General features: G+C 41.4%; 1 pseudogene; it reads left to right on the top strand.

Moving 5' to 3' along the window:
- Positions 1 to 20,374: 20,374 nt before the first annotated feature.
- On the top strand, positions 20,375 to 20,908 carry LOC105614730 (surfeit locus protein 6-like; annotated as a pseudogene).
- The last annotated feature ends 3,930 nt before the right edge of the window (positions 20,909 to 24,838 follow it).

Genomic DNA, 24,838 nt, shown 5'->3' with positions numbered 1-24,838 from the left:
CTCTGAAATTTATTACCATTGCTCCAACATCTTCTATTCAAAGGCAGCCAAATTATTTCCCATAGGCATATGACTCCCACCGAGTCCAGAAGAAACTGTGCCAATCTGAGAAGAATACATTGGATCCTTCAGAATTTAAAAGCAGAACTAACATTTTAGTGCTGAGAATAAATATGAGCATCCCAGCATTCTTTTAGCTTGGAACACATTGTACCTGGAGGTTAGATGAGCCCACAAATGTTTGTTTAATCTACAGAGTTTCTAAAACACTATAAACAGTACTCTGAGACCTACCAACATGAGAACCTTGTTTCTGTTGATTTAAAGGGTATTTTTGGAACACTTGTTATGTACCAGGCATCTTGCTTTACTGGGGTTCAGAGTTGCAGAACACAAGGAACAGGGTCCTTGCCCCTGAGATGCTCACAGGAATGGTACAAACAAGAAGAACATCAGATCCAGAAGAAAGCAGTCAGTGCTGTGACAATAGCGCGGATAGGGTGGAGGAAGCATGGGTGTGGGTAATGGAGATGGTAAGGTGGGGACACCCAGTGCTGACATCTGAAGGAAGAAAGGCTCTTTGAGGTAGATGAAAGGGCTCTGCAAAAGTATGGCAGCAAAGCCCACTCGAAGCTTAAAGTTGGGTCATATTAATACATCTCCCCTAGAGTTGTTACCACTTCTTGCTCACATGGCCTGTAGCCCATGAGGCTTTGAGCCATCTATGGGGGCTCTGCCGGGCTAAGGCAAGATTTCTAGCAGAAGAGGAACCACTTAGGAGGGTGAGGACTCAAAGCAACTGCCAGAAGGCATGGAGCAGGCAGGGAAGGGCTAAGAGAAATGCAACATCTCCAGGAAACAGGAATGAGACACTTTGGGAGAGAGACTATCATCAGTTCAGTTCAGTCGCTGAGTCGTGTCTGACTCTTTGCAACCCCGTGAATCGCAGCATGCCAAGCCTCCCTGTCCATCACCAATACCCGGAGTTCACCCAAACTCATGTGCATTGAGTCAGTGATGCCATCCAGCCATCTCATCCTGGGTCATTCCCTTCTCCTCCAGCCCCCAATCCCTCCCAGCATCAGAGTCTTTTCCAATGAGTCAGCTCTTTGCATGAGGTGGCCAAAGTATTGGAGTTTCAGCCTCAGCATCAGTCCTTCCAATGAACACCCAGGACTGGTCTCCTTTAGGATGGACTGGTTGGATCTCCTTGCAGTCCAAGGGACTCTCAAGAGTCTTCTCCAGCACCACATTTCAAAAGCTTCAATTCTTCTGTGCTCAGCTTTCTTCACAGTCCAACTCTTACATCCATACATGACCACTGGAAAAACCATAGCCTTGAGAGTATCATAGATCCACCATTATGGAGAAATTATCCTACTCCTCATGCTATGTAAGTCCTGGGAATATAAGGATCCATAAACTGTGTTCCAAGTGAAAAAAAAATTTGAGATCTAATGGATGGACCAATTGTAGTAACATGTAAAAAGGTGAACATGAGGGTATCTACTTCAGATGGTTATACAAAAACTGCAGAATATAAGACATATACATAGTATTTGGCACATTCTCAATAAATATTAATATCATCAAATGCAAGTATTACTCATGTTCATGCACAGTGTACAGGATGCAAGACAAAATGGCTCATTCTAAAGGGGCAAAGACAGAAAGAGTTTGGAGGCGCTAATAATGAGGGTGCTCACCACACAGACTACAACAGAGTCTACAAGACATTCAGAGAGGCCTGAGACAGAGGCAAAAGTGGCCTGCTGTGTGTTGGCCTCGAGCAGAAATTCAAAACCACTCTCTGTCCCCACCTCCAAACATCCATTTTCAAAGGAGAAATACTAATACAAATCAGTTAAGTTCAATAATGTTTATTAAATGAAAATAATAACAGTCATTACAATTAGTAGTAGTACTATGCCCCAGATAAAGTGCTGAAATCTTGACAGATATTCATGTCAGTTAATCTTCACATTTAGAACACAGGTGTGATAATGAGTCTCATTTTACACATGAGAGAGGTTCATCTTTGTAAGAGCCACACTCTTAACCTCTTCTCTGCTCTGGTACCATCTACTAGAGATAACTGCTCCTTAAAAGCATCCTTGGACTAAAAGTCTCTTGCTCCTTGGAAGGAAAGCTATGACAAATCTAGACAGTTTATTAAAAAAGCAGAGATATCACTTTGTCAACAAAGGGTTGTATAGTCAAGTGAAAAGTATTAGTCTAAAGCTATGGTTTTTCCAGTAGTCATGTACAGATGTTAGAGTTGGGCCATAAGGAAGGCTGAGCACCAAATAATTGATGCTTTTGAACAGTCATATTGGAGAAAATTCTTGAGAGTCCCTTGGACTGCAAGGAGATCAAACCAGTCAATCTTAAACGAAATCAACCCTGGATATTCATCGGAAGGACCGATGCTGAAGCTGAAGGTCCAATAATTTGGCTACTTGATGTGAAGAACTGACTCATTGGAAAAGACGCTGATGTTGGGAAAGATTGAGGGCAGGAGGAGAAGGGGACAACAGAAGATGAGATGATTGGATGGCATCACTAACAATGAACATGAGTTTGATCAAACTCCAGGTAATAGTCAAAGGCAGGAAAGCCTGGTGTGCTGCAGTGGGGTCATATGAGGTCGCAAAGAGTTGGACACAACTTAGCAACTGAACACCACCACCACCAAAAAAAGATATACAGGTGGCAAATAAAGTATATGAAAGAGATTTAATATCATATGTTACCAGGGATATATATACTAAAATATTGATGCGCTATCACTACACATCTATTAGAATGACCAACATCTGGAACAGTGACGACAACAACAAAGGCTGGTAAGGATGAAGAGCAACAGGAACTCTTGTGGGAATTGCTGGTGGGAATGCAAAATGGTATAGCCATTTTGGAAGATAGTTTGGAGGTTTCTTACTAAACTAAGTATAGTCTTACCATACAATCTGATAATTGTGCTCCTTAGACTTACTCAAAGGAGTTAAAACCTTATGTCCACACAAAAGTCTGCACAAAGATATTTATAACAGCTTTATTCATATTAATAATTGCCAAATCCTTGAAGCAAAAAATATATCCTTCAGTAACTGAATGGATAAATAAACTGGTACATCCAGACAGTGATTCAGTACTAAAAAATAAGTTATCAAGTCACAAAAAAGCATGAAAAAACCTTAAATGTATATTGTTAAGTGAAAGAAGTTGATCTGAAAAAACTACCTAATTTATGACTTCAACCATATGACATCCTGGAAAAGGCAAATCTGTGGAGACAGTAAAATGATCAGAGGTTGCAAAGGATTGGGGCGGGAGGTGGGGGGGGGGGGGGGAGGGGTGTGGAAGGACCAATAGGTGGAACACAGGAATTTTTAAGGCAGTGAAAATACTCTGCATGACATCATAATGATGGACACATCATTATATTTGTCAAAAACTACAGAAAATATAATACCAATAGTAACTCCTATGTTAATTATGGACTTTGGGTGAATACGATGTGTAGGTTCATCAGTTTTAACAAATGTACAATAACAACAACAACCACTGTCATGAGAGATATTGATAATGGAGGTTATGCACACGTGGGGGAAGGCAGTAGAGGGAACTCTTTGCATCTGCACTCAGTTTTACTGTGAACTGAAAACAGTTCTAAAATAAATGCAATGTGATCAATAAATCTGTTTTATTTCAACTTTACCAATAGTTTTCAAAGGCAAAGTCAAATAATAAGTCACTGTTGTCTCCCAGAGGATGAAAGGTAAGGGGAAATGAGCATTTCCATCCATTCCTAGTGAAAGTGTATATTGATGCAACATGGGGCAAGATAATTAAGCAAGTCAAACCAAAAACCTTCGTAACTCCACACTTTTTGACCCAGTGATTTTATTTTTAAAAATTGATCCTAAGTCAATTATTATGCTTATGTACATAAATGCATATACAAGGATATTAGTAGTAGAAAAATGTGTGCTCAGTCGCTTCAAATGAGTCTGACTCTTTGCAATCCTATGGACTATAGCCAACCAGGCTCCTCTGTCCACAGGATTCTCCAGGCAAAAAATACTAGAGGGGGTTGCCATGCCCTTCTCCAGGGGATCTTCCCAACCCAGGGAGCAAAATGTGTACATACACTTAAATGATTAAATAAATTACAGTACACCTGTACAATAAAATACTATAAAATCCTTAAGATTGCTGCACTGGAAGAAAATAATTGAAATTTACACTGAAGCTATAAATGGGAAAGATATTACTAAAAGGTTAACAGGACTGTAATTATGACAGGTTTATTTTCTTCTTTGAGTATATCTGTATTTCATAAATTTTCTACAATAAGCATGTGCTGCTTTTGAATGAAAACATCCTCACTGTTTGACCCACTCTCACAAAAAAGAGTTGAAAAGAATTCCTACCCTGTGTTAGGAAAGGAAAGGAAAGTGAAGCCTCTCAGTCGTGTCCAACTCTTTGCGACCCCATGGACTGTAGCCTACCAGGCTCCTCTGTCCATGGGATTTTCCAGGTAAGAATACTGGAGTGGGTTGCCATTCCCTTCTCCAGGAAATCTTCCCAACCCAGGGATTGAACCTCAGTCTCCCGCACTGTAGGCAGACGCTTTACCATCTGAGCCATCAGGGAAGAGAAGCAGTACATTTACTATAACAAAGTAGCTATTACCTCTGTATTTTCAGTGAGGAAAATGAAGCACAAAGCAGTAGTAACTTTCCCAAAGTCACTGATGGTTGATAACAATGATGGTTAAGCCATGGGGTGTCCAGATTAAACATTATTTCTGGGGGAGTCTGTAAGTGTGGTTCAAGATGAGATTAGTGTTTGACTTTATGGTCTCCATAATATGGATTGCCCTCATCCATGAGGGTAGACACCATTGAATCCCTTGAAGAGCTGAACAGAACAAAATGAGTTCCAAAGAATAGGAAGGAAAGGTAAGAAATCCTTCTTCAGTGATCAATGCAGAGAAATAGAGGAAAACAATAGAACGGGAAAGACTAGAGATCTCTTCAAGAAAATTAGAGATACCAAGGGAACATTTCATGCAAAGATGGGTGCAATAAAGGACAGAAATGGTATGGACATAAAAGAAGCAGAAGTTATTAAGAAGTGGCAAGAATAAAAGATCTTCATTCATTATCTGGCAGATAATGAGGTAATGAGACCCAGATAATCACAATGGTATGATCACTCACGTAGAACCAGGAATCCTTGAATGTGAAGTCAAGTGGGCCTTAGGAAGGTGAACAAAGCTAGTGGAGGTGACGGAATTCCAGTTGAGCTATTTCAAATCCTGAAAGATGATGCTGTGAAAGTGCTGCACTCAATATGCCAGCAAATTTGGAAGACTCAGCAGTGGCCACAGGGCTGGGAAAGGTCAGTTTTCATTCCAATCCCAAAGAAAGGCAATGCCAAAGAATGCTCAAACTACCGTACAATTGCACTTATCTCACACGCTAGTAATGTAATGCTCAAAATTCTCCAAGCCAGGCTTCAACAGTATGTGAACCATGAACTTCCAGATGTTTAAGCTGGATTTAGAAAAGGCAGAGGAACCAGAGATCAAATTGCCAACATCCGTTGGATCATCAAAAAAGCAAGAGAGTTCTAGAAAATCATCTATTTCTGCTTTATTGACTATGCCAAAGCCTCTGATGTGTGATCACAATAAACTGTGGAAAATTCTTAAAGAGGTAGGAATACCAGACCACATGACCTGCCTCCTGAGAAATCTGTATGCAGGTCAAGAAGCAACAGTTAGAACTGGACATAGAACAACAGACTGGCTCCAAATTGGGGAAGAAGTACGTCAAGGCTGTATATTGTCACCCTGCTTATTTAACTTATATGCAGAGTACATCATGAGAAATGCCAGGCTGGATGAAGCATAAGATGGAATCAAGATTGCTGGGAGAAATATCAATCACCTCAGATATGCAGATGACACCACCCTTATGACAGAAATTGAAGAAGAACTGAAAAGCTTCTTGATGAAAGTGAAAGAGGAGAGTAAAAATGTTGGCTTAAAGCTCAACATTCAGAAAACTAAGATCATGGCATCTGGTCCCATCACTTCATGGAAAATATATATGAAAACAATGGAAACAGTGAGTGACTTTATTTGGGGGGCTCCAAAATCACTGCAGATGGTGACTGCAGCCATGAAATTAAAAGACACTTTCTCCTTGGAAGAAAAGTTATGACCAACTGAGACAGCGCATTAAAAAGCAGAGACATGTCTTTGCCAACAGAGGTCCATCTAGTTAAAGCTATAGTTTTTCCAGTAGTCATATATGTGAGAGTTGGACTGTAAAGAAAGCTAAGTGCCAACGAATTGATGTTTTTGAACTGTGGTGTTAGAGAAGACTCTTGAGAGTCCCTTGGACTGCAAGGAGATCCAACCAGTCCACCCTAAAGGAAATCAGTCCCGAATGTTCATCGGAAGGACTGATGCTGAAGCTGAAGCTCCAACACTATGGCCACCTGATTCAAAGAACTGACTCATTTGAAAAGACCCTGATGTTGGGAAAGACTGAAGGCAAAAGGAGAAGGGGACAACAGAGGATGAGGTGGTTGGATGGCATCACCAACTCATAGAACATGAGTTTGAGTAGGCTCTGGGAGTTGGTGATGGACAGGGAAGCCTGCCATGCTGCAGTCCATGGGGTCACAAAGAGTCAGACCATAAATGAGCGACTGAACTAAACTGAACTGATAAAATGAATTGCCCTCTCTCATGAGGGTAGATACAATCCAACCCCTGGCAGAGCTGAACAGAACAAAATGAGGAGGAAAGAAAGATTTGCCCCCTTCCTGCCTGCCTTCTTAAACTGGGACATCTGTCTTCCCCTGCCCTTGGACTGACTTTTCACCACTGACTCCCCTCATTCTCAGTCCTTTGGACTCAGATTGGAATTATACCACCAGCTCTCCTGGGCCTCCAGCTTGCAGATGGAAGATCATGAGCCAGTTCATGGTAATTAATCTCATAGGTGGATGATTGATAGACAGAAAGACAGACAGACAGATTGTTCTAGTTCTGTTTCTCAGGAGAACCTGACTAATACAAACACTAAGCAGCAAAGCAAGATTTCACCCCAGGACTGCTAGATTTCAGTCATTACTCTTCTCACTACACCCAGCTGCCTGTAAGATTACTGCATCTGTGACCAGCCAACAACACTTGTCTACAGCAGTAAAAGCACTGGCTCCTAACCACTATTGGTTACACTCCTAATAATTTTTAGTGTCTAAAATCTAAAAGTTGCTGAAGCAAGGTAATAAAATAATAAAATTTTAGAAATATTCATATGAAAAAGAGGCTTCTATGAATGGATCATTATGGAGTCACTATAAGCTGTGCTTCCCTGGTGGCTTGGGCGGTAAAGCGTCTGTCTACAATGCGGAAGACCTGGGTTCGATCCCTGGGTGGGGAAGATCCCTTGGAGAAGGAAATGGCAATCCACTCCAGTACTATTGCCTGGAAATCCCATGGACAGAGGAGCCTGGTAGGCTACAGTTCATGGGGTCACAAAGAGTTGGACACAACTGAGCGACTTCACTTCACATAAGCTGCACAGAATCGAGAGTTAGATAAGGTTTCTTCCTCTGCAAACTTCATTAACACAATCATTCAGAGACAGAAAAAATCCATCAAAATCCATGATGTTAACTGTAATTTGGTACACTTGAGTGGAGAAAGAAACAATAAGCTTCGGTTCTTCAAAAATGCTGCTATAAGGACAAGCATTCTACCCACTGCTTCACAGTCTTGTTTCCCACCTACACTTATCAGCATGAAAGTACCACAAGTCACAAAGCTGCTATGTTTTAAAACTTCCTTGGTGCCTAAGACCAGTGGTCTGTCCTGGAAGGCTTCAGCTGACAGTGATACCCTGTTATACTCTACAGATTGTCCTTCACATTACCAGTCTCAGAAGCTTTGGGACCCAAATCATTGGCCTCCCTCAATAACCTTATTAGGGCCTCTCAGCTATATTCATATATTCAATTTTGAAATAATGACTTCTACAATTATTCATTGAATGAGCAGCATTATCCCTAAATAATTTTTTCCAAGCTATATATAAAAGGTTTCTTTTTGTTCAGTGTCAAGAGTATTGGAGGAAAAGTCTATATATTACGTTAACCATTACTTCAAATTTCAACCTTAGCTTTAATCTTCCTGGAGTCATCAACCAAAAGAAATTATCATTATAATATACCCTGCCAGGCACATCTATGTTGCTTCTTAAACTGCTTACCACAAATGGCATACAGATACATTATCTAGTCAACTTTATATTGGAATTCTGTGTTCTTGCCTGGAGAATCCCAGGGACAGGGGAGGCTGGTGGGCTGCCATCTATGGGGTCACATAGAGTCGGACACAACCGAAGTGACTTAGCAGCCACAAAACTCATTACAGAAAAATGTATAAATGGGAAAGAGGAGCAAATCAAGTATTCTTGATGAATTTACCAAAAATCATTCATGTTGTTCCAAATCTTTATAAAAACCTTTCTCAAAAATGTCTACCAAATCACTATGAAAGACTCTTTGTTTTTTTTTAATTAATTAATTAACTTTACTTTACAATATTGTATTGGTTTTGCCATAGGTTGACTTGAATCCACCATGAGTGTACGTGTGTTCCCATCCTGAACCCCCCTCCCACCTCCCTCGCCATCCCATCCCTCTGGGTCATCCCAGTGCACCAGCCCCGAGCACCCTGTATCATGCATCAAACCTGGACTGACGATTCATTTCACATATGATATTTCACATGTTTCAATGCCATTCTCCCATATCATCCCACCCTCGCCCTCTCCCACAGAGTCCAAAAGACTGTTCTATACATCAGTGTCTCTTTTGCCATCTCGCATACAAGATTATTGTTACCTTCTTTCTAAATTCCATATATATGCATTAGTATACTGTATTGGTGGTTTTTTTTTTTTTCTGGCTTACTTCATTCTGTGTAATAGGTTCCAGTTTCATCCACCTCATTAGAACTGATTCAAATGTATTCTTTTTAATGGCTGAGTAATAGTCCCTTGTGTATATGTACCACAGCTTTCTTATCTGTTCATCTGCCGATGGACATCTAGGTTGCTTCCATGTCCTGGCTATTATAAACAGTGCTACGATGAACATTGGGGTACACGTGCCTCTTTCAATTCTGGTTTCCTTGGTATGTATGCCCAGCAGTGGGATTGCTGGGTCATAAGGCAGTTCTCTTTCCAGTTTTTTAAGGAATCTCCACACTGTTCTCCATAGTGGCTCTACTAGTTTGCATTCCCACCAACAGTGTAAGAGGGTTCCCTTTTCTCCACACCCTCTCCAGCATTTATTGCTCGTAGACTTTTGGATGGCAGCCATTCTGACTGGTGTGAAATGGTACCTCATTGTGGTTTTGACTTGCATTTCTCTGATAATGAGTGATGTTGTTAGCCATCTGTATGTTTTCTTTGGAGAAATGTCTGTTTAGTTCTTTGGCCTACTTTTTTATTGGGTCTTTTATTTTTCTGTAATTGAGCTGCAGGAGTTGCTTGTATATTTTTGAGATTAATTCTTTGTCCACTGCTTTGTTTGCTATTGTTTTCTCCCATTCTGAAAGCTGTCTTTTCACCTTGCTTATAGTTTCCTTTGTTGTGCAGAAGATTTTAAGTTTAATTAGGTCCCATTTGTTTATTTTTGCTTTTATTTCCAATATGCTGGGAGATGGGTCATAGAGGATCCTGCTGTGATTTATGTCAGAGAGTGTTTTGCCTATGTTTTCCTCTAGGAGTTTAATAGTTTCTAGTCTTACATTTAGATCTTTAATACATTTTGAGTTTATTTTTGTGTATGGTGTTAGAAAGTGTTCTAGTTTCATCCTTTTACAAGTGGTTGACCAGTTTTCCCAGCATCACTTGTTAAAGAGATTATCTTTAATCCATTGTGTATTTTTGCCTCCTTTGTCAAAGATAGGTGTGTGGATTTATCTCTGGGCTTTCTATCTGGTTCCATTGATCTATATTTCTGTCTTTGTGCCAGTACCATACTGTCTTGATGACTGTGACTTTGTAGTAGAGCCTGAAGTCAGGCAGGTTGATTCCTCCAGTTCCATCTTCTTTCTCAAGATTGCTTTGGCTATTCGAGGTTTTTTGTATTTCCATACAAATTGTGAAATTATTTGTTCTAGCTCTGTGAGAAATACCTTTGGTAGTTTGATAGGGATTGCATTGAATCTATAGATTGCTCTGGGTAGTATACTCATTTTCACTATATCTATTCTTCCGATCCATGAACACGGTATATTTCTCCATCTATTTGTGTCTTCTTTGATTTCTTTCACCAGTGTTTTATAGTTTTCTATATATAGGTCTTTTGTTTCTTTAGGTAGATATATTCCTAGGTATTTTATTCTTTTCTGTGCAATGGTGAATGGAATTGTTTCCTTAATTTCTCTTTCTGTTTTCTCATTGTTAGTGTATAGGAATGCAAGGAATTTCTGTGTTAATTTTATATCCCACAACTTTACTATATTCATTGATTAGCTCTAGTAATTTTCTGGTGGAGTCTTTAGGGTTTTCTGCATAGAGGATCATGTCATCTGCAAACAGTGAGAGTTTTACTTCCTCTTTTCCAGTCTGGATTCCTTTTATTGCTTTTTCTGCTCTGATTGCTGTGGCCAAAATTTCCAAAACTATGTTGAATAGTAGTGGTGACAGTGGGCACCCTTGTCTTGTTCCTGACTTTAGGGGAGATACTTTCAATTTTTCACCATTGAGGATAATGTTTGCTGATGGTTTGTCATATATAGCTTTTATTATGTTGCGGTATGTTCCTTCTATTCCTGCTTTCTGGAGGGTTTTTTTTTTTTATCATAAATGGATGTTGAAATTTGTCAAAGGCTTTCTCTGCATCTATTGAGATAATCATATGGTTTTTATTTTTCAATTTGTTAATGTGGTGAATTACATTGATTGATTTGCAGATATTGAAGAATCCTTGAATCCCAGGGATAAAGCCCACTTGGTCATGATGTATGATCTTTTTAATATGTTTGAATTCTATTTTCTAGAATTTTGTTAAGGATTTTTGCATCTATGTTCATCAGTGATATTGGCCTGTAGTTTTCTGTTTTGGTGGCATCTTTGTCAGGTTTTGGTATTAGGGTGATGGTGGCCTCATAGAATGAGTTTGGAAGTTTACCTTCCTCTGCAATTTTCTGGAAGAGTTTGAGTAGGATAGGTGTTAGCTCGTCTCTAAATTTTTGGTAGAATTCAGCTGTGAAGCCGTCTGGTCCTGGGCTTTTGTTTGTTTTAAGATTTCTGATTATAGTTTCAATTTCCATGCTTGTGATGGGTCTGTTAAGATTTCCTATTTCTTCCTGGTTCAGTTTTGGAAAGTTGTACTTTTCTAAGAATTTGTCCATTTCTTCCAAGTTGTCCATTTTATTTGCATATAGTTGCTGGTAATAGTCTCTTATGATCCTTTGTATTTCTGTTTTGTCTGTTGTGATCTCTCCATTTTCATTTCTAATTTTGTTGATTTGACTTTTCCCCCTTTCTTTCTTGATGAGTCTGGCTAATGGTTTGTCAATTTTATTTACCTTCTCAAAGAACAAGCTTTTGGTTTTGTTGGGTTTTGCTATGGTCTCTTTTGTTTCCTTTGCATTTATTTCTGCCCTAATTTTTAAGATTTCTTTCCTTCTACTAACCCTGAGGTTCATAATTTCTTCCTTTTCAAGCTGCTTTAGGTGTAGAGTTAGGTTATTTATTTGGCTTTTTTCCTGTTTCTTGAGGTAAGCCTGTATTGCTATGAACCTTCCCCTTAGTACTGCTTTTACAGTGTCCCATAGGTTTTGGGGTGTTGTGCTTTCACTTTCATTCATTTCTATGCATATTTTGATTTTTTATTTCTTCTGTGACTTGGTTATTCAATAGCTTGTTGTTCAGCCTCCATATGTTGGGATTTTTAATAGTTTTTCTCCTGTAATTGACATCTAATCTTACTGCATTGTGGTCAGAAAAGATGCTTGGAATGATCTCAATTTTTTTTAATTTACCAAGGCTAGATTTATGGCCTAGGATGTGATCTATCCTGGAGAAGGTTCCATGAGCACTTGAGAAAAAGGTGAAATTCATTGTTTTGGGGTGAAATGTCCTATAGATATCAATTAGGTCTAACTGGTCTATTGTATCATTTAAAGTTTGTGTTTCCTTGTTAATTTTCTATTTAGTTGATCTATTCATAGGTGTGAGTGGGGTATTAAAGTCTCCCACTATTATTGTGTTATTGTTAATTTCCCCTTTCATACTTATTAACATTTGTCTTATATATTGTGGTGCTCCTATGTTGGGTGTATATATATTTATGATTGTTATCTCTTCTTGGATTGATCCTTTGATCATTATGTAGTGTCCATCTTTGTCTCTTTTCACAGCCTTCGTTTTAAAGTCTATTTTATCTGATATGAGTATTGCTACTCCTGCTTTATTTTGGCCTGTATTTGCATGGAATATCTTTTTCCAGCTCTTTACTTCCAGTCTGTATGTGTCCCTTGTTTTGAGGTGGGTCTTTTTTAGACAACATATATAGGGGTCTTGTTTTTGTATCCATTCAGCCAGTCTTTGTCTTTTGGCTGGGGCATTCAACCCATTACAGTTAAGGTAATTATTGATAAATATGATCCCGTTGCTATTTATTGTTTTTGGTTCAAGTTTATACACCCTTTCTGCATTTCCTGTCTAGAGAAGATGCTTTGGCATTTGTTGGAGAGCTGGTTTGGTGGTGCTGAATTCTCTCAGCTTTTGCTCATCTGTAAAGCTTTTGATTTCTCCTTTATATTTGAATGAGATCCTTGCTGAGTACAGTAATCTGGGCTGTAGGTTATTTTCTTTCATCATTTTAAGTATGTCCTGCCATTCCCTTCTGGCCTGAAGTGTTTCTATTGAAAGATCAGCTGTTATCCTTATGGGAATCCCCTTGTGTGTTATTACTGTTATTTGTTGTTTTTCCCTTGCTTCATTTAATATTTGTTCTTTGTGTTTGATCTTTGTTAATTTGATTAATATGTGTCTTGGGGTGTTTCACCTTGGGTTTATCCTGTTTGGGACTCCCTGGGTTTCTTGGACTTGAGTAATTATTTCCTTCCACATTTTAGAGAAGTTTTCAACTATTATCTCCTCCGGTATTTTCTCATGGTCTTTCTTTTTGTCTTCTTCTTCTGGGACTCCTATGATTTAAATGTTGGGGCATTTAACAGTGTCCCAGAAGTCTCTGAGTTTGTCATTTCTTTTAATTCCTTTTTCTTTTTTTCTCTCTGTTTAATGTATTTCTACCATTCTATCTTCTAACTCACTTATCTTATCTTCTGCCTCCGTTATTCTACTGTTGGTTCCCTTCAGAGTGTCTTTGATCTCAGTTATTGCAGTGTTCATTATTGATTGACTCTTTTTTATTTCTTCAAGGTCCTTGTTAAACCTTTCTTGCATCTTCTTGATCTTTGTCTCCAGGCTATTTTATCTGTGACTCCATTTTGTTTTCTAGATTTTGGCTCATTTTCACTATCATTATTTGGAATTCTTTATCAGGTAGATTCCCTATCTCTTCCTCTTTTGTTTGGTTTGGTGGGCATTTATCCTGTTCCTTTACCTGCTGGGTATTTCTCTGCCTTTTCATCCTGTTTATATTGCTGTGTTTGGGGTGGCCTTTCTGTATTCTGGCAGTTGGTGTTTCCTCTTTATTGTGAAGGTTCTTCACTGTGGGTGAGGTTGGACGCACGGCCTGTCAAGGTTTTCTGGTTAGGGAAGCTTGTGTCAGTGTTCTGGTGGGTGGAGCTGGATTTCTTCTTTCTGGAGTGTAATGAAGTGTCCAGTAATAAGTTTTGAAATGTCAGTGGGTTTGGTGTGACTTTGGTCAGCCTGTATATTGAGGCTCAGGGTTATGTTCCTGTGTTGCTGGAGAATTTGCATGGTATGTCTTGCTCTGGAACTTGTTGGCCTTTGGGTAGTGCTTGGTTTCAGTGTAGGTATAGAGGCATTTGATGAGCTCCAATCAATTAATGTTCCCTGGATTCAGGAGTTCTCTTGTGTTCAGGATTTGGACTTAAGCCTCCTGCCTCTAGTTTTCAGTCTTATTCTTACAGTAGCCTCAAGACTTCTCCATCTATACAGCACCAATGATAAAACATCTAGGTTAATGATGAAAAGTTTCTCCACAGTGAGGGACACCCAGAGAGGTACCCAGAGTTACATGGAGAAGAGAATAGGGAGGAGGGAGATAGAGGTGACCAGGAGGAGAACAGGGGGAATCAAAAGGGGAGACCGCAAGCTAGCCAGTAATCACTTCCCTATGTGCTCTCCACAGTCTGGATCCCTCAGAGATGTTCACGGAGTTACACAGAGATGAGAAGAGGGAGGGACGAGACAGAGGTGGCCAGGAGGATAAAATGCAGAATCAAAAGGAGAGAGACAGATCCAGCCAGTAATCAGTTCCCTAAGTGTTCCCCACAGCCTGGAACACCCAAAGAGATTCACCGAGTTGGGTAGAGAAGAAAAGGGGGAGGAGGGAGATAGAGGCAACCTGGTGGAAAAAAAGGAGAGTCAAAAGGGGGAGAGAGCAATCAGACCAGTGATCTCGCTGCCAAGTAAAAATGGGTATTGAAGATTGGGTTCTTAAAGGTACAAAGTTGATAACAAATACCAAAACGCAAAGATTAAAAATCCTGAGTAGAAGTTAGATTCTCAAATATTTAAAAAAAAAAAAAACAAAGTCACAGAAATTATAAAAAATATATATATATGAAGTTTGCTTTAAAAATAGTGTATTTTTTTGCAAGGTAATAGTAGGTTATAAAAATGAAAATTAAAGGAGTAATGGGACTTAAAAATAACAAAAATATACATTTTTTTAAATTTAAAAAATTATAGTAGTAAAAATATATCTGAGACTTTCTCTGGAGCTGTTGTGGACAGTGTGGGGTCAGTTCATTTTCAGATAGTTCCTTGGTCTGGCTTGTACTTCTCAAGGTCTATAGACCCCTTCTTATGTAGTCGGTGCTATCTACAGGGTTTTAATGTATTGCATCTGTCACTTCCAAAGCGGTTCCCTCTGCTTAATTTAGCTGCTTCTGTTTGCTTGTCTCTTCAGTGTCTAATTTCCGCCCTGCCACAAGGGGTGCAGTGGTGGTCAATTTTTTTTTAGGCTCACTTGTTCAGTCATGCTTTGGGGAGGGAGGAACACTGCAAAAAATATCACTGGTGTGTGTTCACAGTGATTCAGCCACACTGGGTTTGCCCCCGCTCACAGCATGTGTGCTTTCCCAGTCTACACTGCTCAGACTCCAGGTTGCTCTGCGGGGAACTGTCTGATGCAGGCCCTGGTTTGCATGCACTTCCCAGGTCTAAGCCACTCAGGTTCAGGTTCTCAGGTCCACAAAGGCATAGACTTGGTTAGGCCTGCATTTTGCACCCGTCCCAGGTCCAAGCAGCTCAGGTGACCATGTCCTTAGCGTGCGTAGTCACCTCCAGCTGAAGGCTGTGACTTATCCCCTCCCTTGTCCCAGCCTCTCATTTTTCTGGGTGTACAACAGGCACGCCTTCTCAGATGTGCCGTGGGTCTCTTCTGGGAAGCTGATCTCTGGCCATGACCCTCCTAGCAGATGTCAAACATCCAGAATCCCAAGAAGTCTTGGTTAGCAATGAAGTCTGCTTGGAGTTTGGTATAGGATGCCTCTCTGGGGCCGTGATTGCCCCCTTCCAGCCCTGGCTGCCCTCGCCTGCCTGTCTCTGGTGGGGGATGTGCCGGTCCACAGCCGACTAGCTCTGCGCAGTCCTTTATTCTGTGAGCATGCCTGGAGGTGGTTAGGGCTTTTCACGGGATCACAGTCTGGGTTGCTATCTCAAGCTAGTTCCCTCAGATTGCCCTCAGGGCATTCAGGCCCAGTCCTTATCCTAAGCAATGCTGCCTGCTCCTCCCTGTCCCTCCCCTACTTGGTAGTGAGGAATGAGAGCCTCTGGGCTGTTGCACCTCTGGGAGTTGCTGTCAAGCACGTAATCTGTGGGGTTTAATTATTTATTTATTTTTCCTCCCAGTTATTTTGCCCTCTGAGATTCCAAGGCTCCCCACAGACCAACCAGAGAGAGTGTTTCCTAGTGTTTGGAAACTTCTCTCTTTTTTAAGACTCCCTTCCTGAGATGGATCTCTGTCCCTACCTCTTTTGTCTCTCTTTTTTATATTTTGTCCTACATCATTTTGAAGACAATGGGCTGCTTTTCTGGGTGCCTGATATCCTCTGCCAGCATTCAGAAGTTGTTCTGTGGAATTTTCTTGGTGCTCAAATGTTCTTTTGATGAATTTGTGGGGGAAAAAGTGGTCTCCCTATCCTATTCCTCCACCATCTTAGGACCACCTCCAAGACTCTGACTTTGAAACAGACATCTTTTCTCTCATTCTAACTTGATGCAAAGAGAGGAATGGATGAATTAGAATGTAACAATATCTATGAACTATACTTTCCTGTTGTTGTTTATTCGCTAAGTCATGTCTGATTCTTGTGACCCCATGGACTGTACAGCACACCAGGCTCCTCTCCCCATGGGATTTCCCAGGCAAGAATACTGCAGTGGGTTGCCATTTCCTTCTCCACATTGCTAGGTGAATTCTTTAATCAATGCTTTAAGGCATGCCAGTGGTAAAGAATCCTCCTGTCAATGCAGGAGATGCAGGTTCCAACCCTGGGTCAGGAAGATCCCCTGGAAAAGGAAACGGCAACTCACTCCAGTATTCTTGCCTGGAAAATGCCCTGGACAGAGGGGCCTGGTGGGCTACAATCCATGGGGTCACAAAGAGTCAGACATGACTGAGCACAAAAGCCCATGCCCATAGAGCACGCAGTTGACTGATTCACCTCGAGTTTAGAAAATGCTACACAGTAAGGAGTATAACTGTGTCCCATTTATTGTGGATTAGATACGGTTTTAAAAAAAATAGTCATCTGATACTGGAAACTAGGTCCATTGTCAGGAGTCTAACATTCTCTTTACTGTAAAATAAGGAAAATTCATTATTTAAATTTTCATCTTCCCTTTATCATAATAGCAATCTATATCAGCCATATTGCCTATACTAGTTCTACTTTCTTTTTCCTGGATCCCAGCCCATAGGAGTTAACTGGGTTCCCCTCAAAAAGAAGATATTCTAACAACAAAATTATCTCACCTCTGCAGAACCCCTTTTTTTAAAAGTTATAGTCAGTAATATTGCATTAACTTTGTATGGCGACTAATGGTAATGACACATGGTGGCGATCATTTTGCAATGCATACAAATACCAAATCACTATGCTGTACACCTGAAACTAATACAACGCAGTATATCAATTATACCTCAATAAAAACTATTTTTTAAAGGTTAAAGAATTTTCCAATAAGTATAAAAGATACCAGCAGCTGCCCTATTTCATAAGACAATATTCTTATGACAAAACTTGGGAAACAACAACCCAGGAAACATCTACAGTGATTGTCCCTCTGAAATAAACATCTGTGTTGATGGGAAATGAAGACACACACACATCTGTATTCAGAATTCAAACACAATTCCCAAGTGAAGTGTAAGAATTTCACTGGTTTTTATGGGAAGAAAAAAGAAAGATCTCCTAAACTTTGTAAAAATTTTATATAACAGCAACCAAATTCAACTATACAAGACTGTATCCTTCATGTGTGTTTGGGGGAACAATTAGGTAAATTAAAACTGTTTGTTTTTTTTTTTTTAATAAGCTGAGTATGTTCAACAGTCCCTACCTCAAGCCTATGATCCTCCTGTCCCACTGATGTTAGCCTGCTATTTGTCTATGATGACGGTTTCTTTCCTGGTCTAGTCATTGATTTTTCCATTCTACAAAACACTTAGTCATGACTGTTATGTTTACAGGCACTGTTGCAGAAGCATTCCTGTAGACCACAGGCAGCAGGGGCTGTCAGTCATGTGCCACTACCTTGAAAAAATACATATTCCTCCCTTGTATTCCCATTCTGTCTTCCAAGGGTAGCTCACAATGGAAAGATTACTTCACTGGTCTTAAAAACACACTAGAGCAATCCCACTTGCTAAAGGAACCACACCCTGCTTGTCACAAAAGAGAGAATACTAGGGAAACACAAACATGAGAAAATGATATATGTGAGCTCATCCTGTCTCCTTTTGAATGCCAGCCCCCTGAGGGCAGGAAACATTTCTTCTTGGGGCTCCTTACAGAACCAAGTGTCCTCTATAGACAAATGAATTTATAAAAGAAACTGAGGATGAAACCCAAGAGGCTTTTCTTACTCTTTACTCTCCATTGTTTATTTTTTGTCTCTATGTAAAACCAAATTTTTAAAAAGGAAAGGATAAAGGAGTAAGGATAAGTGAAAGAGAAAGCTTAAAGGAGTAGTGTAGCACCTTATATACACATCTGCCAACTTCAAAGACAGCCCACAAGATGGGCACTATTACACCCATCTCAAACGAAGAACTTGAAGTTCATAAGGTGGTATGTAACTTGCCATACCATACAACTAATAGTTGGCAGAGCCATGTTTCAAGCTCTGATGAGTACCCAGAACTCAGCATTTGTGTACTGCCAGGTAAGCACAGAACGTTTGATAATCAGTTGAGCTAAGAGTCTGAACAAAAAAAAAAACCACACTACCATGATCCTAAAATCTGACAAAAAACCAGTAAAGTTAAAAAATTTATCTTGGGGACTTCCCTGGTAGTCCAATAGGTAAGACTCTGCACTCCCAATGCAGAGGGCTTGGGATCGATGCCTGGTTAGGGAATTAGATCCCCCATGTCCAACTAAGAGTCTAAATGCTGCAAATAAGAAGCCCATTTAGAAAACTAAAGAAACTTAGAAAACTAAGATCATGGCATCTGTTCCCATCACTTCATGGCAAATAGATGGGAAAACAATGAAAACAGTGTCAGACTTTATTTGGGGTGGGGGTGGGGGACTCCAAAATCACTGCAGATGGTGACTGAAGCCATGAAATTAAAAGATGCTTGCTCCTTGGAAGAAAAGTTATGACCAACCCAGAGAGAATACTAAAAAGCAGAGACATTACTTTGCCAACAAAGGTCTGTCTAGTCAAAGTTATGGTTTTTCCAGTAGTTATGTATCCGTTGCGTATGTATGAGTTATGTATGTATGATGTAAGAGTTGGACTATAAAGAAAGCTGAGAACCAATGAATTGATGCTTTTGAACTGTGGTGTTAGAGAAGACTCTTGAGAGTCCCTTCGACTGCAAGGAGATCCAACCAGTCCATCCTAAAGGAAATCAGTCCTGAAAATTCATCGGAAGGACTGATGCTGAAGCTGAAGCTCCAACACTATGGCCACCTGATTCAAAGAACTGACTCATTTGAAAAGCCCCTGATGTTGGGAAAAACAGACTGAAGGCAGGAGGAGAAGGGGACAACAGAGGATGAGGTGGTTGGATGGCATCACCAACTCATAAGACATAAGTTTGAGTGGGTTCTGGGAGTTGGTGATGGACAGTGAAGCCTGCCATGCTGCAGTCCATGGGGTCACAAAGAGTTGGACATGACTGAGCGACTGAACTGAACTGAATAGCCAAAACAGATACATGTTAAAACAACAAAAACTTATCTCCACCAGAAAGCAAGCTTAGGAAAGCATCTATAAAATTTCTAGTTTTAAGAAACATAACTTCCTGATGAGTCCTCTGTAATAAAGTAGCTACAAAATGTTTACATAATGAGGCAACTTGTCTTATGAGATTACTACCTACAAAGGAGCTAAGAGTTGAGTACCATACTCTCAATACTTTCCTATAGCTAAGTAGCAAACTGCTACAAATTCAACAGCTTTAAAAAAATACCACTTATATGAGGGAGGGGATATATGTATTCATATAGCTGATTCACTTTGTTGTACAGCAGAAACACATTTTTTCAATTAAAAAACAATAATAATTTTTCAGAAGTACCACTTACCAGTGCACAGTTTTGTAAAAGTCCAGCATAGCATGGCTAGGTTTTCTATTTTCAGTATTACAAGGCTGTGATCAAGATGTTGGCCACCTTTTCCAGGAGCAAATTCGGTTCCAAACCCATTGTCATTGCCAGAATTCAGTTCCTTGCAGTTGTAGGACTGAAGTCCCTATTTTCTAGGTAGTGGATGCCAACCAGGGAAAACTCTGCATTTAAAGTGGCTACATGAGGTGGTTTTCAGCCTGGGGGGGAGGTGTGCAGATGCTGGCCTGGGGCTCTGGACCCCAGCTCTTCTCCCCTCAAATAAGAGTCCAAGCAAGCCCCCAGCGACCTCAGGGCCTTCAAGCCATGGGTTCTCTGCTTGCAAATGATGCCTACCTGCAGAGCCTGGCCAGGAAGGTCTGCTCCCAGCTCAACCCAAGCCACAGAAGCACAAGTCTGCTGGCAAAACTCGAGTCTCAGAAACTGTTAGGCCCCCAAAAAAGGAAGAAAGGACAGGAGAAAGCGTGGGAGGAGAAGGCTGTGGAGCCGACAACACCGGCCCCTGCAGAGAAGTCTCAGACCAGGAAGACTGCCTCAGCCACTGCAGACGGCCTGGCCCAGGAGCCAGACTCAGTCTGCCTTGGATGTCCTGCGTGAGAAGATACAGAAGTCCGCGGGCCAGGGCAGCGCCAAAGAGCTGTCTCCCTGGCTTTGAAGAAAAGATGGCGGAGAAAGCAGGAGCAGGACCCGAAGAGGAGCAAAAGAAGGAGAGCAAAGGCGAAGGCAGCCCAGGCCTCGACGGGAACTGAGGCCACAGAGACACCCGTGCCTAGGTTGCTCTTCAATAAGGTGGAGGTGACCGAGGAGCAGCCCGCCAGCAAGAAGCAGGGCCGGAAGTAGAGCAAAAACCAAAACTCACGCCGCTGATGAGCAGGAACTACTGGCAGCGCCCGCAGGCGCCATGGGCCGGGATGTGGGACCTGGACATGGGCAAGGCCGGGGAATTCAAGGGAAAAAGCGGTAAAAAGAAGATCCGCGACGCCAAACACCTGCTACTGGAGCCCCAAGGCGTCAGGTGCACGAGGGCAAAGCACCGTGGAGAAGATGCCACGTGGCCAGGATGGGCAGAGGTGGGGCAACGCCTAGACAAGGCCCCCAAGAAAGGCCGGATCCTGACCTGGAGGAGACCAGCCTGGCGTGAGGGCCAGGCAGCCAGACCCCGTCCCTCCACGACCCCAGCCCTGACCCAGGCCAAAAGTGGGCATTTGTCCTGCTTGCCTCTCCCACTTGTGTAGAGGGCTCAGGCTGCACGTGTAAAAGCACCTTCAGATCTGGGGGAGGGGTGACCCAGATCCGGCTTCCAGCCTTCTCTGGTGAGGTGGAAGGCTCCCTGAAGGTTGCGGGGTGGGGGCAGGAAGCAGTGAGGAGAGAGTGGGCATGTGGGAGGCACTTCCCTGGACGGCTTTCCTCTCCCGTGTCCACAGGACCAGCAGCCTTTGTGACTGCTGTGTCAGTCCAAAACTCGGTTGGAAAGGACAAAAATCAACTCCTATAAGGCAGAGCTGAAGATGGAATTGACCGGTGGGTAACTGTGAGTAGGTAGGACCATCCTCAGGTGTGCCTGGAAGTGAATTATTCTATTTGCGGGCTTTCCTAGTGGCTCAGTGGTAAAGAATCCACCTGCCAATACAGGAGCAATGCAGGAAGCCTGGTTTCAACCCCTGGGTTGGGAAGATCCCCTGGAGAAGGTAATGGCTACCCACTCCAGTATTTTTGCCTAGAGAATTCCAGGGACAGAGGAGTCTGATGGGCCACAGTCCATGGGGTCGCAAAAGAGTTGGAGCAATTTAGTGATTAAAACACAACATACAACAGAACCACATTTATCTGTAAGTTGGGTAAAAATTAAAATTTAAGACAAGCATGCACATTAAAAATGTCCTAAGATAACTACTACAAGACAGAAACAATGTTACCAAACAATGAAGAAAAATGGAGTGGGATGGACGGTATCAGTCTAGAAGAGAGGAAGAGTAAAACCTAGAACTAACCGAGGATTAGTTCTCGGAGGATGCAGAGTGAGAGGGCAGAGTTAAGTCCAAGCCCACAGGTAATCAGAATGAATGCAGGACAAAACTTGGATGAATTTTATAGTATGTGGATTATATTTCAGTAAAACTGTTAAGAAAATAAAATGGTTATGTGATTAGGTCAGGGCCACCTGAATAATCTCTTTCCAGTCACATGCATCATATAGCATGACCTAACATGACCTAACCACAGGAGTAAAATCCATCAAACTCCCAGTCTGGGGAACTAAGCAGAGGAGGCGGTAGGAAATCTTGGAGGCTATCCTAGCACTCTGGTGGGAAGTGATATAGATTGAAAGTAGATGGCACACATGATACATTGAACAAAAGAAACCAACACGGAAGAGTACATGCTGTTTGATTCCATTTTTATGAAATTCATAATAGGAAAAACTAGCCTGTGCTGCCAGAAATCAAGATAGTGGTAACCCTTATGGTCAAGGAGGGATGGAAATAATAGCACAGCGGAAGAAAGACTTACTCATTCAATAACTACACATTGAACACACCTGCCAGAGGCTAAGTTAAGGGGGTTCTGTGGCAATCAAAATAAGCCTCTGTCTTCATGCAGCTTTAAAAATCTATCAGGGAAGACAGAGACCATTAGAGAAATATCTACCATAAATTGCGATAAACATCACACTGGGGGAAGTGGGAGGTCCTCTGAAAGCATATGGCCGGGGGACCTAAATAGTTTAAGGGCTCCAAAAATGACTTTTAAGTGGAGACCTGAATTAGGCAGGCAAATAAGGGAGTAACAGTTAACATAGTGACTTTGGTTGACTGTGAACTGATCATTACTTACCTGTAAGATGTGACTAAGAAAGGCCACGTGGTCTGCCTCTCCAACGTTGTGAGAATGGTCTCAAGGTGAATGGAAACACCAGTCCTGCTCTAAACTGCACTGGTCAAGCAATTGCCTTCTTGCTATGACATTTTGTGCTCTGGATATTCTTCCATAAAATGAACATTGACAAGATAGAGTGACTTGAAAAATAACCACCACATTGACACAGGAGCCTGAGTCCATGTGCAAAGGAATACAGCAGAATGCACAGTGGCTTCTGGCTCAGGCTCTAGAATCAGACTGCCTGAATTGTCATCCTGTCTCCACCACCAGCCACATGACCATGGTCATTTACTGTCTGTAAGCCTCCACTTCATCAACTCTAAAGTAGGGGCAGTATTGCTACAGTGAAGAAATCTTTAGAGGATGGCTTTTTTTTTTTTTTTAATGCTCATTTTATTTTATTTTTTTTTTTAATTTTAAAATCTTTAATTCTTACATGCGTTCCCAAACATGAACCCCCCTCCCACCTCCCTCCCCATAACATCTCTCTGGGTCATCTGCGTGCACCAGCCCCAAGCATGCTGTATCCTGCGTCAGACATAGACTGGCGATTCAATTCTTACATGATAGTATACATGTTAGAATGCCATTCTCCCAAATCATCCCACCCTCTCCCTCTCCCTCTGAGTCCAAAGAGGATGGCTTTTTTAAAGAAAACAGAGGGACTATACAGATGTCTTGCGGTGGAAGAAGCATAGGTGTACAGCACAGTGCTGATAGACTGTGAATGCATTCAAGAACTCCTCTCTGGCCATGCTTTCAGATTCACCAGCCATACCTACTTGTCGCAGCCCAAACACAAAGAACTCTTAAATGCTGGGCATTTGCACATCTCAGTCCTTTCTTCTGGCATGGTTTACCCACCTTTGTTTGCTTGAAGAGCTTCTTTTCATCCTTTAAGTCTCAATTCACGTGTTGCCCCATGGGGGAAGGTTATCCTGACTGCACAAGCCAGAAGTGAGTGATCACTTGTCCATACTCTTACAGCACTCTGAATATCTCTAAAGTAACATATATCAGGTTATACCAAAATTGCTTATTCATACATTTATCTCCTCTTTATGAGCCTCTTGAGAGATGAGACCATACACAGAACTTGGCACATAATAGACAGCAAAAAGAGAACTGTTCTTTGAATGAACTGAATGAATGAATACTGATACCTTAAGAGGCTGCGAATTCCTGCCACCAGGTATATTTAAGCAAAGAAGAGACATTTGTTTAGCAAAAATGTGCAGAAACGATTGAAGCATTTGATACTGAACCAGCTAACTACTAAACAGGACCCTCAAGTCCTTGGGGTGAGGTGAAGAAAACTGAGAATCACAAAAGCACAGAGAAGGAGCAGATGTATATTTGGGGAACAGCAAGTGGCTCAGTTTGGGCAAAAGAGGACAGGATGGAGATAGGACTGTAGTAAAAAAAAAAAAAGGTGATACACCCCAAATGGCAAAGGAACATCATTTAATAGGGGTACTGTTTAAGAGGAGTGGGGAGACTTCCCTGGTGGTCCAGAGGTTAAGAATTCACCTGTCAATGAGGAAGACACAGGTTAAATTTCGGATTGAGCAAGATCCCACATGCCACAGGGCAATTAATTACTGAACTGAACTGAACAATTAACACCACAGCTACTGAAGCCCTTGTGCCCTAGAGCCCGTGCTCCACAACAAGAGATACCATTGCAATGAGAAGTCCAAGCAATGCAGCTAAAGAGTGGCCCCCGCTCACTGCAAATGGAGGGAAACCATACACAGTAATGAAGATCCAGTGAAGCCTTAAATAAATAAATTTTTTTTTAAAAAAGAGGAGTAGGCAAGGTAATGTATCCCTCATGGAATGATAAAGCCTACAGGGCCTAACAAGAGCAGGCTGCAGTTCCACAGGCAC

This window comes from Ovis aries, chromosome 1 (assembly GCF_016772045.2).
Source record: "Ovis aries strain OAR_USU_Benz2616 breed Rambouillet chromosome 1, ARS-UI_Ramb_v3.0, whole genome shotgun sequence".
In the NCBI taxonomy this organism is placed as follows: Eukaryota; Metazoa; Chordata; class Mammalia; order Artiodactyla; family Bovidae; genus Ovis; species Ovis aries.
This window is presented reverse-complemented; position numbering and strand designations above follow the sequence as displayed.